Genomic DNA, 18685 nt, shown 5'->3' on the forward strand with positions numbered 1-18685 from the left:
AATCTCTAAGTGCCAGAGGCAAATATATATAGCAAATGGGAGTGGACAACACTGCCCAACAAAGCAGGAAACCTACACTGTTTAACCCTGCTGTTCTGATCGCATTTACTAAACACTTGTACTGTTTCAGGTCAATATAATCCGACCTATAAAAATGTTGATTTTAGCTACTGTAAGTGTTTTATTTGAATACCTATTTCATTATTAAACTGTATGTGAACATGGTTGATCATAAACAAATGAAAAATGAAATTAAAACTTAATTTTTATTTATTTTATTCAGAAAAAGTTTACACGGGCTGTTTGCAAATATGTTCGCTTTATAGCATTCTGCACACAAATAACAAACATGCTTTAGATTTCTAATACTATAACATGAAATCTAACTAAATATAACTTTGTGTTAACATATTTTATAAAACAACAAATGAAAAATAATGAAAACTTCAGTTTTTCTTTTTTATCTCTAAAAAAGGTTGAACAGGTTCATGCATTTTTACATTGAACACAATAATAAAACACATGCCCTTTACATAGATATTTTGCACACCCAGCACATGTTAGATCTGTTTTATTGTCACAAGAAGATGGACAGAAGCTACATCTCTTCCTTTTTTGGCTGGTAGCTGTGCTGGTGGAGGCTGTGGAGTCTCTTTCTTGAGCATGCTGCTGGACACTCTTCACAATGGCTGCTGCTCCTTCACATTTGGGGTTTACTTTTCTGGCTTCAACATACGGCCTAACTAGGGATTTTCCTAATTCTTCAATAAAAATTCTTCTTTTATGCAGCTTATTTCCGTTCCAATTGGGGTTGATTTCTCTCCATAAAACAAATGTGTTGTATGCCGAAACATCCAAAATGTTGTAAAATATTATCATTGGCCAACGATTAGTTTTGCATTTGCATGTGTATGTTGATATTGTTTGATCTAGTGTATCAACTGCCCCTTTTGTGGCATTATAATCTAATATCATGTCCGGCTTTCTGTCTTCTCGATTACTTATTGCATTGTCATGGTGCATTGTGCTCATTAGAATTACATGTTTATTTTATTGGGGAACGTAAGACACAACTGCTGTATCTCCAGTAAAGTAAAAAGTAGAACTATACACATCTCTTTTATTAAGGATACCTTGCGGCAGTTCTGGCTTGTTTTTCCTTATAGTACCCAGCATAGTAAGTTGTCTTTTTCGCAACATCTGGCCCAGTTGGTAGGATGTGAAAAAGTTGTCACATGTGACATTTTGTCCTTTTAGTCCATGAGTCAAATCGAGAACAACTCGCATACCCTGAATTTTTTCAGCTCTTTCTCCAGGTTTTTTTTCCTGTATACACTTGAGCATTTACAACGTGTGAACTTTTGCTGTCACAAAGTGTCCATATCTTGATGCCGTACTTTGCTGGCTTAATCGGTATGTATTGTCTGAATGGGCACCTACCTCGGAATGCCACCAGTTGTTCCTCGACAGTTACAGCTTCACCAATATTATATAATTTTGGTAGAATCTCTACCCATTTATTCCAAACATTTCTAATAGGAGCTAGTTTATCTTTAGCTCTTCTTTCATTTCAATCTGTTTTATTATCAAACCGCAGTACTCTAGAAATCGCATGAAACCTTTCAAGAGACATTGTAACTCTAAATATATGGCGACTGGTTTCGGAATTCCACAAACCTTTAGTTGATTCACCATAAGATTTGTATACTCCTGCTAAAAGAAGTAAACCAATATAAGCATTTAGAGTCGTCACATCTAATTTGTTCCATTTATCACCATAAACTTGTTGTCCCTCAATGTTTGTCATTTGTATTATAATATTTAGGATAGTCATATTTAGGAACAATGTGAATGCTGATCCTATTTCCGATATTCTTCATATAGCTTACCTAGTAGGACCAGGAGTAGCTTTTATGATATTTTCAGAGGACAATCTACCAGAATGACTAGGCTGCAAGTTCCAAATTACATCCTTGTTTTTAGAATGGATTTCTTGCATCCGACTAGTTGTCTGGGTATCATGTTCTTCTTCATGTTCCACTTCAGAATCAGAATTTTCAGCATTGCTTTCCCCATCACTCAAGTGGTCCTCCTCTTTGGACACATTTTCCTGTGGGATATCATTTTCTGAATCAGAGGCGTTGACAAGCTCTTCCAATTCAGCGTCAGTCAATAGACGTTTTCGAAACAAACGATATAAATAAATAACAATAAAAGAGAAAAAAATCTATAACCAGTTTCACAACAGAAAGAGCTTATATACTACAGTAAGGGCCCTATCGCTCTCCCAGCGATGAAGAAAGTGCAGTGTGACCGCTATGCTTGCGATGCTAGAGCCTCGCGTTTGAGACATTGCAGCATCGCAATCGCAGGGTGCATCTGTATGTGTGTAATGGGGTAATGGGGCCCTAAAACAGACACTGTTCAAATGTGTACTCAATGCTCATCCATGCAATCAATATATCACATTAGTGAGAATACACCCCCTCCTAGACAAACATTCAGTCTACACAAGTCTAAGGGTACCTTTAGACGGGCACACATTAGCTTACATCATGACACAGTAATGAAAAAATGGCTTTACAATATGAAATCTAAAGAACAGAATTGAATAATTTGAGAATAAAAGCACAGTTTATATGCTACATACCTGTAAATATGTGTATTCACAGCTCAGTGTCCTCTCTCACAGAATCCAGTGTCTTCTCTCTGGATTGAAAGTGAAACTACTTGTGTCCTCTCTCACAGAATTGAAAGAGAAATGATTGGATGAGTACTTGCTCACTGATAAGAACAGTGAAACCTCCACCCTTTTGAATAATGAGATGAAGTACACAGGAAAACAACTACATTTTGCAGGCAGAAATAATTAGTGACCTGTTGAACAGTTTAAAATGTTATCGGGTCATATTGACCCGAACAGTACAAGTGTAACAATCAGCGTGTAGCAAAAAGTAAACAAAAAAACAAAAAAAAAAACAACATAGTAAGAACCCCTCAAATGAGGAAAAGTCAATTAATCACAAGTTTCAGATCCGCATAATAAATAATCTGCAGGGTCTCAAATTTCATTTTGTGTCATATGGACCCGAACAGCAGGGTTAATATGATGGTGAAGTGCTTCTAATCAGTGCAGGAGTACGTGAAACCAGACACCGTGGTCTTCTGGCCCCTTTCTGTCGTGGTATACCTTTGACAATTATGAAATCTAATAAAATCTTCAGTGAGCATATACAGCTGATACTATTTGTCTAGTGAATATTGATAAGCAGCTGCTCCAACAACATAGATCAAACTTATGAACATCACAAGATTCTTTATATAAACAAACTCTGAAATACTAGTGATATTTCTTTGCTATTCCCACATTATCATTATATTGTCACAACCTTCTCCATTCTGGCTGCCTATATATAGTGTGAGCTGTATCTAATGTCACCATTTTGGGCTGATTGATCATCAATTGCATCTCACTTTTCAAGTTCAAGGTCTTCTGACACAGGTAATGCACGTATGATAAACCAAATGACGAATAAGACTTTTCTTTAGGCTTTTTTCTATTATCCGTTTTTTGCGTTAATGTGCCCTTTCTCTCATGTACCCTTTATTTCCCGTATCATGTTATCATGTTCCCTAAAGCTATTTCATTTTTTTTTATCTTACCGTAGTTTTGAACAAACCTGAGACTAAATTAATAAACAAGGTGAAATATGTGTGTGACTTTACACATAGGGGTAGATTCATTAAAAATGGCAGTGCGCAAGCCAGTCTTAAAAGGGTTGTCTGGGTGTGGCACGAAAGTATGTAGTCACTCTATGTGACTGAAGACTTGTGAATCCTCACACGGTGTACGCTGTCAGGCTTCTCCAATTCCAGGGCCGGAAGTGGTTAGTCATGGGAACACAAGTATGTGATATACATATGACTCGCCCCCTGGGCCGTGGGGCACCCGGAACCGGGCTTTTATGCGATGCTGGGGGTAGTAGTGGCAACCCGATTCCGTGGCTCAGGGTGGTCAGACCAAATGCTGTGGCAGTCTATTTGTAGAGTTATGAATGTCCGACTACGCCACCCGTGGATTGCGGTCAGGGATGACCGCCGCTGCAAGGCAGACCGCTGAGGCTGATGTTGGTGTGCAGCACAGGGGTCGGATAACTCCCCACGGGAAGAGTGTAGCCTCAGGGCAGCGTATGTGAATGCTGGGGGTGATAGTGCAGGCCGCAGTAATAAGAGTTCAGAGTCCGCTTCAAACAGTCCAGGGTCTTTATTGTAGGTATTACTACTGACTAGTGTTGAGCCACCCCCGTAGTGTTCGAGTTCGGTTCGGTTCGTCGAACACCCGTGTGTTCGCCGAACTGTTCGTCGAACTGTTCGTCGAACACCTTCGAACACCGTTAAAACCAATGGCAGGCAAACAAAAACACATAGAAACACATAGAAAACACCTTCAAAGGTGTCCAAAAGCTGACAAACTGCTCAGAAGACACAACTAACACATGGAAAAGTGACAAGTACATATAGTCATGCGAAAAGAAAAGAGGTGGAGGAGTAAAAGGAGGGGGAGACACAGATATAGGCATGTCATGCCCTTCTAAAATCCAAAAAGTGAGAAGCCGACACGTTCAGTCCGCTCCTGCCCGTGCCACCTCCGTGTCGCCGGGTTTGTGCCAGAGCCGCGGTGAACCCTGACGGCCAGCCCCCCTCTCCCAATACTGGTGCCTGTCCGCTGGTGGGTCGAGCGAGCCCCCCTGTGGTGGAGGCAGCTCTAAGCTTTTTAATTTAAATTGTCTCTCTAATTTGAATAAATACACTTTAAATCCATTTACAAGGATCTATTGGAGGGCAAGTCTCATGCCAGCAGCCGCGTAATTCCAGCTCCAGTAGCGTCCACTAAAGCTGCTGCAGTTAAAAAGCTTTTATAAGGATCGAGCTCGGCTGTCCACCGCAAGGCATCCTACTGCCAGTCCGAGCCCCTATGCCTTGGGGTGCCTCCTGATGCTCTTCACTGAGTATCCCGTGGTCCCGAAGCATTTCCTTTGAAAAAATGAAGTGTCCAAACTACAGGTGGTGTAGCTTGCTTAACAGCCGGGATAATCCGCTGACTAGCAGACACTGCTACTAGGCACAAAGTATTTCCTGGGCTAGATGCAGTTAAAAATTTGTAATTAGATACTCTCATTGGATGCTGAGAAAGCATTCCATAGAGTCTCCTGGCACGCCATATATGATTCTCTTAAAAAGCTTGGGGTAGGGGTCTAGGGGACCCTTTTATAGCCAAAATCACGGCCCTGTATCGCAATACGTCACCTAGGCTGAAGATAAATGGAACTGTAGCACCCTGAGGGCTCGGTTGCTACAGAGGTATTGCACCTCACCCAGCGGTGTGATATCTCACTCTCAGGTAAGGATGTAGTGTGGATCAGGACCCGACACCTGCATGCATTACACCACATTGCCGTGGGGCAGGGCGACCAATATGCCCCTGAGATGAGCACGACAGTCCCTGTCCCTGGCTGGAGTGGGGGGAGGGAACACTGAGGAAGGGGAACCCTGTAGTGCAGGAGCAGGGAGGAAGCAGTTCCTGGGTGCATTGAGAAGGGAGTATAAAAGGTGGGCACCATCTTAGTTCAGTGCAGAGAAGTCTGAGCAGAAGTGGCAGGGAGCAGGGGCTCTGCATGAGCTCTGCTCCGGAGGCGGGCCTAGTAACAGAGGCCCAGGCCTGGAAGAGGGAGAAGGAAGGAAGAGGAGCGGAGAAGGCTCCAGGAACGAGGAACGAAGGGATCTCAGGGGTGCGGACGGGCGAGTCGCCACCGCACGCCCGAATCCACCTGCGTGGAGGGGTCAGGCCAAAGGGGGAGACCGGTCCTCGAAACTAGTGGAGGCAGGAAACGACCCTCAGCTAGAAAAAGGAGGCTGTGACATTTTATGTGGCGCAGCCCCTCGCTACACCCGCTAGGAAGGCACCACATAGGGTCAGGGAAACTGGCGCCAAGTTTACCAAGAGGAGGCCCGAGGCAGCCGGACAGAAGGGTTGGTAAGAAAGGCCAGACAAAGGACACACAAAGGGGGTCCTGTGAAGCACTCCAAAGTTATCTGGGAGTTGTCTGAGCCCCTCACCTGGTGAGCACAGTACGACGTGGGCAGCCGTTACCTGCAGACGTGGTCTGGATAATAAGAACTGTGAGTAAATGCCCTGGACTGCATCACTGACTCCGTGTCATTACTGCTGCTGCCCTGCACCATCACCCCCATCCTCCGCATACACTGCCCTGAGGCTATACTCCTCCCGTGGGGAGTTATGCTACGCTCTGCTGCACCCACAACACCAGCCTCAGCGGTCTGCCCTGGAGCGGCGGTTCACTCTGACCGCAATCCACGGGTGGCGTAGTCGGACATTTAAACATCAAAACCACATAAATAGTTCCGCCACTGGTTTGACCGCCCTGAGCCACGGAACCGGGTTGCCGCCACGGAGACTACAACCACCAGCATCCACCAAAAAGGGTCCGGCTCCGGGTGTCCCAAGGCCCAGGGGGCGCGTCAGAACATTTTCATCACCTTTCACAATCACCAATGGGACAAGGCAGGGATGTTCTCTGTCCCCTCTCTTATATATCCTAGTGACGGAGCACCTGCTCTCATCAATTCGCCATAACCCCAATATTAGGTGGATTGAGGTGGGAGGCACCGAGTACAAGTGCTCTCTATTTGCTGATGATGTCCTAGTATATATCACTCAATCACATATATCCATCCATGCTGTTATGGCTGAAATAGATCACTTTGTTACATGGTCAAATTTTAAAATCAATGCAGCGAAGTCTGAGGCCCTCGATGTCTCCCTCCCCAAATCCATATAGGATTCCATCCAGTCCAACTTTCCCTTTGCCTGGCCCTCACAGGGTATCAAATACTTAGGAATTCCTATTCATAGAGACCTCTCCCATCTATGTTATCTTAATTTTGGGCCCTTTATTGAACAACTCCATACAGACCACGGTTGGCAAGTTAGAACTGTAAGATTCACTACGTGAACCACTGGTGTTTTGTGGAAAAGCACATGTACACTGTGTTCCAAATTATTATGCAAAAAGTGTTTAGGAGTGATAAGGGAAGAATTTGTTTGTTTGTCAGTTAAACTCATTGATGGTGATGTGTGTCAGGGCTCTTTATATCACTGTAAGCAATTGCAGACACCTGTGCTAATTAGTTTGGCAGGTGTGTCCAATGAAAGGCAAGACTACTTAAGAAGGCTGTCTCACATTATTAAGCAGCCTACATTTTCTGCCAAAATGGGAAAGAAAAAGGATGTGTCGGCTGCTGAGAAGCAACAAATTGTGGAGTGTTTAGGTCAAGGCATGACTAGAATCAACATTGTGCGATGATCAGGATGAAGTGTCTTGGCAATCAAGAAGTATGTAGCTGATTCACAGTACACACGTGTGCGTGCTGATAAGGGCAAATTGAGGACTCTTTCCTACAGGCAATTACGTCAGGTTGAAAGAGCAGCGGCAAAAAAGCCTTGTCATAGCAGCAGACAAGTTTTTGAAGCTGCTTGTGCCTCCAACGTCCCCCGAACAACAAGATGCAGGGTCCTTCAGAGGTTTGCAGCTGTGCATACGCCATCCTGTCGACCTCCTCTATCCACTTCACACAAGCAGAAACGGCTCCAGTGGGCCAAACATTACATGAAGACTGATTTCAAAACTGTTTTGTTCACGGATGAGTGCCGTGCAGCGCTCGATGGTCCAGATGGATGGAGTGGAGGATGGCTGGTTGATGGACACCCCACGCAAACACGGCTACAGCGCCAACAAGGAGAAGGTGGAGTAATGTTTTGGGCTGGAATCATGGGGAGAGAGATTGTCGGCCCCTTTAGGATCCCTGAAGGCGCTAAAGATGAACTCCATAATGTATGTGGATTTTCTCAAACAGCACTTCCTGCCATGGTTCAAGAAGAAGAACCGTGTATTTCACAGCAAGATCATTTTTCTGCATGATAATGCACCATCTCATGCTGCACATAAAACATCTGCATCTCTGGCTGATATGGGCATAAAAGGGGACAAACTTATGGTGTGACCCCCATGCTCCCCTGACCTCTACCCCATTCAGAACCTTTGGAGCATCATTAAAAGGAGTGTCTATGATGGCGGGAGGCAGTTCACATCTAAGCAACAGCTCTGGGAGGGTATTCTGTCCTCATGCAAAACAATTGAAGCAGAAACCATCCAAAACCTGACAAATTCAATGGACGAGAGAGTTCAGAAGCTCCTTTCGAGCAAGGGGTCCTATATGAAAATGTAACATCACCTAGAATAAAGTTTTGAGTTGAAAACTGTTTGATTTCAGTTTCTAACAACCTGCTAATGCTTATAATTTCAAAAATGACCATTTTTTTGGTCTTTATTAAAATAAAAAGGTTGATCGAAAAGTTTGGGGGATCTAAGAGTGTGGCAACCCAGTAGTCATGATTACTTCGAATTCTGACAATATGAGGGTCATGCTGAAGGTAGTGCAGCAAGAAGGCACTTATGTGTCTTGCGCATCTCGGAGCCCCAAAATTATTTTCCGGGCTAGATGCAGCTAAAAATTATTATTAATTTTAAATCTGGTGAAGCTTTAGTATAGATGGCCTAATAGGATCAGTGCTGCACACTGCTACAAAGCCCAAATTATTTTCCAGTCAAGATACAGATAAACATGATTAGTAATTTTAAATCTGGTGGAGCTTATTATAGATGGCCTAATAGAATCAGTGCTGCACACTGCTACAAAGCCCAAATTATTTTACAGCCAAGATACAGATAAACATGATTAGTAATTTGAAAGCTTAAAACGGTTGGTAGGGTGATTTTAACCAATCATCAAGCTTTTACTCTCCCCAGGATGACACAGGGGTAGAAAAGTCGTTTCGGATCCATGATTTGTTCATCTTTATGAACGTGAGTCTGTCTACATTATCAGTGGAGAGCCTCGTGCGCTTATCTGTCAGCAGACCACCAGCAGCGCTGAACACACGTTCAGACAGAACGCTGGCTGCGGGGCATGACAAGATCTCCAAGGCGTAAGTGGCTAGCTCCGGCCATTTATCCAGATTGGAAGCCCAAAAAGAGCAAGGGTCCAGTGACACAGTCGTGGCTTCAATGTTTACTTGGAGATACTCCTGTACCATCGTCTCTAGGCGTTGACTATGTGTCAGACTTCTTGTCTCCTGTGGCCTTGCAAAGGATGGGCTAAAAAAGTGGTGAAATGATTCCGCAAAATTGATGTTACCAGCAGATACTGTGGTTCTGTTACGGTTTGAGTGCTGAACACTTGACGGTCCCACGGTTGGCAAGTTGGAACTGTGAGATTCACTACGTGCACCACTGGTATTTTGTGGAAAAGCACATGTAAGATTCTGCAACAGTCTCTGCTGATACTCCTGCATGCGTGCATCCCTTTCTATGGCAGGAATAATTTCTGCAAATTTACTTTTGTACCGGGGATCTAACAGTGTGGCAACCCAGTAGTCAGGATTATTTCTAATTCTCACAATTCGAGGGTCATGTTGCAGGTAGTGCAGCAAGAAGGCACTCATGTGTGTTGCGCATCCAGGAGCACCAAGTCCCTGTTGTGTTGGTGGCGAGGTAACAATCATGCTTCCTTCCTCTGTCCTCTCCCCCCAACCTCGCACAACAGAAATGTGATCAAGGTCTCCCTCATCTGATGAGTCTTCCATCAGTTCGTCCTCCACTTCTTCCTGGGCTCCTGCACCTTCCTCACTAGTTTGGCTGCTACCATGCGCCCTGGTAAAACCATCTCCCCCACCCTCACATGCCTGCCGCCTTGGTGCTGCCGACCGTCTGGACCTTGCAGATGTTAGCCCTTCCGCATACAACTCCTCCTCCTCTACTTCCTCCACCTCCTCTTGTGCCACCACCTGACTCCGAATTCTGTTTAACATGTGCTCCACCATGTAAATCACCGGAATAATCATGCTGATAATGGCATCGTCAGCACTAAACATCTTCGTCGCCATTTCAAAACTGTGCAGAAGGGTGCATAGGTCCCTGATCTGAGACCACTCCTCCAGCGTGATTTGCCCCACCTCTGGATCTCGTTGGCCCAGGCTATATGTCAGAACGTATTGCACCAGGGCTTGTCGGTGCTGCCACAGTCGCTGCAACATGTGCAGAGTTGAATTCCACCGGGTAGGCACATCGCATTTTAGCCGGTGAAGTGGCAGGCCCAACGACTTCTGTAGAGATGTAAGTCGCTGAGCTGCGGGATGCGAACGGCGAAAGTGAGCACACAGCGACCGTGCCCTCTGCAGAAGGCCATCTAGTCTGGGATAGTGGGCTAAAAATTGCTGGACAACCAGGTTCAACACGTGAGCCATGCAAGGCACGTGTGTGACATTGCCCCGGCGAAGGGCCGCACCCAGGTTTGCAGCATTGTCGCACACGGCCTTCCCTGGTTTCAGGTCCAGTGGAGACAACCATTCATGAAATTGGTTCTCCAGAGCTGACCACAACTCCTCAGCTGTGTGACTCACATTTCCCAGACATTTCAATGTAAAAACCGCCTGATGACGTTGAGCCCTACTGCCAGCATAGTAAGGAGGTGTGCAGGATCCCTTCTGCGCAGTTAGAAAGCTTGTGGCATGACCAGACAGGCTTTGGGTGCAGGTGGAAGACCGAGTGGAGGTTGAGGAGGCAGAAGCAGTGGAGGAACTTTGACATAAAGAGGATTGACGCACAACTCGTGGGGACGGCAAGACTTGGACAGCAGCCCCTTGTCCTGCTGTCACCATAGTTACCCAGTGCCCAGTCAGCGACATGTAACGCCCCTGTCCATGCCTACTCGTCCAAGTGTCTGTGGTGAAATGCACCCTGTCACACACAGAGTTTCTCAAAGAAGCGGTGATGTTGTGTGCGACATGCTGGTGGAGCGCAGGCACACCTTTCTTTGAGAAGTAGTGCCGACTGGGCATCTGGTACTGGGGCACTGCGACGGACATAAGGTCTCGAAAATCCTCTGTGTCCACCAGGCGGAAAGGCAGCATTTCTGTAGCCAAGAACTTGCAGATGGTGAAATTCAACCTCTTAGCTTTCTCATGGCTAGGAGGAAATGGTCTTTTACTTGTCCACATCTGAGGGACCGAGGGCTGGCTATTGTGCTTAGACGGGGTTGATAAGGGTGTCCCCGGCAAACTGCCGGTCTGTGAGGAAGATGCAGGCGGACATGTTAGGTTGCCTTGATCCAAAGGTGGTGCTATCGATGTCGGACAGCGCTCAACACCAGCTGGTGTTACCACCTCCAAAGAAAATGATGACCTGCCAATCACGCTGGCTGTTGCGGGTAAAGAGGTGGCAGGTCTGCGCCCCAAAACAGGTGTGACTGCTGTCCCCCCAGTCACAGAGGATGAAGAGGCCGCGGATGCACAAGATATGGCAGACGGTGGTTGGCCCGGCCGGCTAGGCCGCATTGTAGCACACTGAGCTTCCCACTGCAACTTATGCTTCATGTCTGTAGCGTCGGCGTCCCTGCCCTCTGCTAGGCAGGGACGCTGTTCCCCTCACCTCTCTGCTCCGGGCCCGGCGTCCTCCTCCCGCTCTGCTGGCAGCGCGCGCTCCTTCCCGGCCACTGTGCTTAGGGCGCGCGCGCGCTTCCTCCCTCTTAAAGGGGCCGCGCGCGCCGTCCTAAGGAGTCCCCGGCCAATGGCCGGAGGACTTCACCATATATAAGGCACCTCCTCCAAAATGGAGGTGCCCGAGCAATGTTGTTGCACAGTTCACTACTCTGCTTCAGCCCTCAGGTCCCGTTGCCAGTTACCTGCCTGATTCCTGCTAGAGTCCTGCCAGTTTGCTGTCTGTTTCCTGCCTGATATTCCTGCTACCTGCCTGCTAGCCTGAGGTCCGACGGTCTGCCTTACTACTCCTGTCAGTCTGTCTAAGGACCAGCTTGCCCGCTCACCTGGGAGCGCACATCAACTACCTGCCTGCTTGCCTGAGGTCCGACGGTCTGCCTTCCAACTCTTGTCAGTCTGTCTATGGACCAGCTTGCCCGCTCACCTGGGAGCGCACATCTGCTACCTGCCTGCTAGCCTACCTGGAGGCTCTGCCGTCACGTGCTGTGACCACCTGCCTGTCCAGTGACTCCTGCCCGCTCACCTGGGAGCGCTCATCTGCTGCCTGTCTGCTAGCCTACCTGGAGGCTCTGCCGTCACGTGCTGTGACCACCTGCCTGTCCAGAGACTTCTGCCCGCTCACCTGGGAGCGCTCATCTGCCGCCTGTCTGTTGGTCTTCCTGGAGGCTCCGCCGTCACATGCTGTGACCACCCGTTTATCCAGAGACTCTCGCCTGCTCACCTGGGAGCTCACGTCTACCATCAGCCGCCACAGGTCGTACCAACCCTTTACCCAGAGACTGCCCCGGTCACTTGCCGTGACCTCCTGCCCGTTCATCCAGAGACTGCCCCGGTCACTTGCCGTGACCTCCTGCCCGTTCATCCAGAGACTGCCCCGGTCACTTGCCGTGACCTCCTGCCCGTTCATCCAGAGACTGCCCCGGTCACTTGCCGTGACCTCCTGCCCGTTCATCCAGAGACTGCCCCGGTCACTTGCCGTGACCTCCTGCCCGTTCATCCAGAGACTGCCCCGGTCACTTGCCGTGACCTCCTGCCCGTTCATCCAGAGACTGCCCCGGTCACTTGCCGTGACCTCCTGCCCGTTCATCCAGAGACTGCCCCGGTCACTTGCCGTGACCTCCTGTCCGTTCATTCAGAGACTGTCCCAGTCACCTGCTGTGACTGCCTGCCCGTCTACCCTGGTCGCCACCCGCTCCCTTACAAGGACCGCCCCCTTGTATAGTAGCTCAGAGGTTCCGCCTCCCAGACCCGTTACAATGTCCATGTGCCGGTTCATGCATGAAGTACTCAAACTATGTATTTTTTGGCCTCTACTTAGCTTTTGCTGACAAATGTTACAGATAACACGAGTTGGGTCATCTTTATCGATCTGAAAAAATGCCCAGGCTATGCAAGGCTTAGCACCCATGCGACCTGAAGAGCCACCACGACTTGTGGTGAGAGGCAGAGTTGTGTTTGAGGATGCAGTTGTTGACGTGCTTCCAGTACTACGTCTCTGTCCAGGAAGGCGCAACCTGACCTCGTCGTCACTAGCATCTTCCTCCACCTCCTCTGCTGACCTCATCTCTTGGCTGACTGTGGGTTGACAGTAAGTGGGATCTCCAACCTCATCATCATCACCCTGTGCGTTATCACACCCGTCGTCCTCAGAGCCAACCTGTTCCTGTCCTGACAAAAAACTAAAGTTGTCGCTCCAATCAGGTATTTGAGTCTTATCATCGTCTTCCTCATTGTCTCCACCAACAGGAGTTACAGTTTGGGAATGAGGGTCTACATTATGGTCAGAACCTTCTGCGTCTGGTCCTGGATCCGACTCATAAAGATTCTGGGCATCAGTGCAGATCATTTCCTCGTCTGGATTCACAGAAGCGCTGGAGTCGACCTCTGATTCCCAGGCTATAGTATGAGTAAACAGCTCTGCAGACTCAACCATCTGTTCTACCTCATACTCAGACGGGCAGCTGGAGATTTGGGAGCTGTGAGGAAGCAAGTGCGATTGGGGTGACACCTTTGAGGACTGGAGTATTTGTGATGTTGAAGTTGATGTGGAGGAGAGCCCACTTAAAGGAGCACTTGATATCCGTTGAAGCACCTGCTGTTTTTGTGCCTCATCTGGAATTTGTAGCGATTGGCGTGGCCGTAAGAAAGGGATCTTATCACATTGTCTGCTAAAAGAAGTAGACATTTTAGTTTGGCTGGAAGATGGTCTTTCTTCTGCAGATGTTACTGTTGCTTTAACACCTACCCCACGGACACAACCTTTTTTCCCCTTCCCAACACGCCTATTCCCCTTTCCACCAGCAGCAGGCCTTTTTCCACTCATTTTGGTGGTTAACTAATTAACAACTCTGGAGTTGTTTGCACAAAAAAACAATGGATGGGAACCGAGCAGAGCTGAGTGGCCAAACTGTGGTATTAGGCCAAAACTATTGGCTGGGTTAGATGCAGAAAAAAATTATATTCAATTTGCAACCTGATGGAGGTCAGTATAGATGGACTAATAGAGAAAGTCCCACACACTGCTAGAAGGCCAAATATTTTTTCAGAGGTAGATGCAGAAAAAAATATATTCAGTTTGCAACCTGATGGAGGTCTGTATAGATGGATTAATAGAACAAGTCCCACACACAGCTAGAAGCCCAATATTTTTTCAGAGCTAGATGCAGAAAAAAATTATATTCAATTTGCAACCTGATGGAGGTCAGTATAGATGGACTAATAGAATGATGCTATGCCCAAAAGATTTTACTTCACTAGGTGCAGTAAAAAAATTGGTATTCTATACACAGGTGGTATATCTTGCAACACAGATAGGCTACTCCACTGACTAACACACTCTGCAATAGGCCAAAAAGGATTAGCTTTGCTAGATTCAGCCAAATGCTGTGAAAAAAACTTGCACAGCACTGGCACAGACCTGCCTGGCAAAAACTGATAGGAACTGATGTAACCTAGTCCTGAAAAGGACTCCAATTACAATTAGTCTTTACTCCCACAATCTATCTATTTAAGAGCACAGACCTGCCTGATAAAAGTCGTAGGAAATGCTGTAACCTAGTCCTTAAAAGGACTGCAATCACAACTATTCCCTACTCCCAAGCTATCTGTAGATTTGTGCGAAAATTGGCTTGAAATTAACAAGGTATAGCGCACACAGCAACAGCGGTGCCGTCTAACACGCAGCTGCAGCAGTGAGAAAATGGTGGCGACGGGGAAAATGGCTTGGTCTTATAGGGCAAGGACATGTGACATACACTGCCAATGACACATGCCCTTGCTTGTGTGAAAAAAAGCACTTCGCTCCGTGTGTGCGCTGCTGATAGGCTGACAGATTGCACCTCCCCACTGTAAATGCGGGAAAGAGGAAAAAAATTGGAGATCTTCATTGTTCCTGCAGAGATCCATCCCCTGCCCCTCCCCCCAGCCCGCTGTACACTCAAACTGCGTATTAACATTAATTTTCATCATTACTGAGAAAAAATCCAGTTATGATTTTGGTACACGAACAGTTATCGAACATAACCTCGAACAGCCGAATTTTTCTCAAATTGTTCATGTTCGCCGAACGGCTCGAACACCGCCCAAAACAGCTCGAATTTGAGATTGGCGAACAGTTCGAGTAGAACAACGCTCATCTCTACTACTGACCCAACAGGAGTACCGGGTAGGAATGGGCCTGGGTGTCTGAGAGCATTCGGGCGAGCCCCACTGGTCAGGGTGAGTGTGAAGGCCTACCGTTCTCTCTCTGCCCTTTCTGACTATCCCCCTTTTCGTGGTGTAATAGCCCACGTCCCTGAGCTGGCCGTGTACTTCGCCTGTATGGCTTGCGGCTCGGGCCTTAGGTACCTTTTGCTTCTCCGTGCTGTACTGGTCCCTCTGTGTGGCGGAGCCTCCAGGCTTCTTAGGCCAAGGAACCTGAAATCCCTCGCGGGTTGGTTCTCTGCTGCTGGGCTTACAACCCTGACAGCCTCGGACCCCAATGTCCGGTAGTGTAGTTCTCTCAGCCAGGACCGGCTCTCGTCACCTCTGTCCCTGGCTCGCAGCTTCTCCTCTGCCTCACGAACTCCTTGGCTACAGCTGAACTGTCCCTCCTTCTCTGGGACTAGTCTCAGTCCTGAGCTAGGTCGTCCAGTTCTCTCTAACCCTGCCCTCAGTTCCAGCTTTTATAGGGGCAGCCAGCTCCCCCTACTGGCCTGGGACAGGAGGTGCTGTATGCTAATTGTCCCTGACCAGGGAACCTCCCTCCTGCTCTCAGACACAGCCTTTAATATTTGTGGCATCCAGGCCTGGAGTGACACACATACTCATGGCCACATTTTCCCTAGATGTGCGCGAGCTCGCTCGATACAAATGATTTGAGTGAGGCCTCACATGTTTAGTTGGAATGTATGCGGAAGTATGCATATTGTGATCAAAAGTATGCATAAAAAGTGATCAAAATGTCATGTAAAAAAATGGTATAAATGAAATGCTAAATCGTCCCACAAAAAACAAACCCTAATATGGCTCATTCGGCAAGAAAATAAAAAATGTTAAAGCTCTCAGAATATGGCAATGCAAAAACTAGTTAATTTTTCTAAAATATTGTTTTTAGTGTGTAAAAGTAGCAAAACATAAAAAAAACTACCGTACTTTTCGAGTTATAAGACGCACTTTTTTCCTCCAAAATTTTAGAGGAAAGTGGGGGGTGCGTCTTATAGTCTGGATAATACATAGTCCGGCTGTGGATGGTGGGGTGGGGAGCAGCGGCGAAGGAGAGGGTCACAGGCAGTAGCCGGCTCCTGCAGGAGCTCGGCTATCACGTCTGCCCGCTGTTAAAGAAAATTAATATTCACTCCTCTCCACTCCCATGGGCATGGAAAGGAGTGAATATTCATTTTATTTAACAGCGGGCATGAATGATTGCCAAGCCACTGCAGGAGCTTCAGCTACAGCTAACAGTGTGCCGGCTATTAAAGAAAATGAATATTCACTCCTCTCCACGCCCATAATCCCGGCGTGGAGAGGAGTGAATATTCCGGCAGCTGACCTCAGTGTTTGAGGGCGCATGGCAGTGACATCATGCGCTGCTTACAGGATGAGATCAGCAGCTGGCAGCAGAAGAGGACGTAGTGCTGGAGCAAAGGGTAGGTGAGTAGAATTGTTTATTTTTTTAGGTGTGCAGCTTGTTGGGGGCCATGCATACCAGGATGGGGATGAGGGGGCCATGCATACCAGGATGGGGATGAGGGGGTCCTGCATACGAGGATGGGCATGAGGGGGCTATATACACCAGGATGGGGATGAGTGGACCATGCATACCAGGATGAGGATGAGGGGGCCATATATAACAGGATGAGGATGAGAGGGCCATATATACCAGGATGGGGTTGAGGGGGCTATGTATACCAGGATGGGGATAAGGGGGCCATGCAGGGGTTGATTAAGAGTAGCAAGGGCCCCGAGCAGCTAGAAGGTGTGGCCCCCCCACACACACACCTGATGTATCATGTGACATGATCCCCTTTGATAGATCATGTGATAGTTCACGTGAAATTAATTTGGCACAATATTAATATATTATAATCATTTTTTTACATTAATTATATGACTTAATATTGAGCACAATTAAGTATGCTGACATCCCCTATATACAGTATGAGACCCTACACACAATATGAGCTGTCACATAATCCTCCTATACACAGCAGGAGGCCGCACATAGCCATCTATACACAGCGGGAGGCCACACGTTACCATCTATACACAGCAGGAGGCGCCGCGCAGCCATTTATACGCAGCAGGGGGCCGCACGTAGCCATCTATACACAGCAGGAGGCCACATGGCGCCATCTATATACAGTGGGGGGGCGCATGTAGCATCTATATACAGCAGGAGGCAGCACGGCGCCATCTATACACAGCAGGAGGCCACACATAGCAATCTATACACAGCAGGAGGCCGCACGTAGCCATCTATACACAGGAGGAGGCCGCACGTAACCATCTATACACAGCAGGAGGCCACACGTACCCATCTGAACACAGCAGGAGGCGGCACGTAGCCATCTATACGAAGCAGGGGGCCGCACGTAGCCATCTATACACAGCAGGAGGCCGCACGGCGCTATCTATACACAGCGGGGGGCGCAGGTAGAATCTATACACAGCAGGAAGCCGCACGGCGCCATCGATACACAGCAGGAGGCCACACGTAGCCATCTATACACAGCAGGAGGCTGCACGTAGCCATCTATACACAGCAGGAAGCTGCACGTAGCCATTTATACACAGCAGGAGGCCGCACATAGCCATCTATACACAGCAGGGGGCCGCACGTAGCCATCTATACACAGCAGGAGGCCGCACGTAGCCATCTATACACAGCAGGAGGCTGCACGTAGCCAGCTATACACAGCAGGAGGCCACACGTAGCCATCTATACACAGCGGGAGGCCGAACGTAGCCATTTATACACAGCAGAAGACCGCACATAGCCATCTATACACAGCAGGGGGCACACGTAGCCATCTATACACAGCAGGAGGCCGCATGTAGCCATCTATACACAGCAGGGGGCCGCACGTAGCCATCTATACACAGCAGGAGGCCACATGCAGCCATTTATACTCAGCAGGAGGCCGCATGTAGCCATCTATACACAGCAGGGAGCTGCACGTAGCCATCTATACACAGCGGGAGGCCGCATGGCGCCATCTATACACAGCAGGAGGCCGCACGTAGCCATCTATACATAGCAGGAGGCCGCACGCAGCCATCTATACACAGCAGGAGGCCGCACGTAGCCATCTAAACACAGCAGGGGGGCGCACGTAGCCATCTATACACAGCAGGGGGCCGCACGTAGCCATCTATACACAGCAGGGGGCCACACGTAGCAATCTATACACAGCAGGAGGCCGGTCATAGCCATCTATACACAGCAGGGGGCCACACGTAGCATCTATACACAGCAGGAGGCCGCACGTAGCCATCTATACACAGCGGGAGGCCACACGTAGCCATCTATACACAGCAGGAGGCCGCACATAGCATCTATACTCAGCAGGA

General features: G+C 47.9%; 1 protein-coding gene across 2 annotated transcripts in view; it reads left to right on the top strand.

Moving 5' to 3' along the window:
* Window positions 1-3359: 3359 nt before the first annotated feature.
* The window catches only part of LOC141166189 (TRPM8 channel-associated factor homolog), a 186435-nt gene continuing 171109 nt past the window's right edge, over window positions 3360-18685 (top strand). For both annotated transcript variants that reach the window (XM_073652639.1, XM_073652640.1), the window contains exon 1: window positions 3360-3502. The gene's annotated coding sequence lies outside the window, so the exon portion shown is untranslated. The remainder of the gene's footprint in view (window positions 3503-18685) is intronic.

This window comes from Phyllobates terribilis, unplaced genomic scaffold, assembly GCF_046119375.1.
Source record: "Phyllobates terribilis strain yellow unplaced genomic scaffold, ASM4611937v1 Scaffold_11__3_contigs__length_659146591, whole genome shotgun sequence".
NCBI classification, from domain to species: Eukaryota; Metazoa; Chordata; class Amphibia; order Anura; family Dendrobatidae; genus Phyllobates; species Phyllobates terribilis.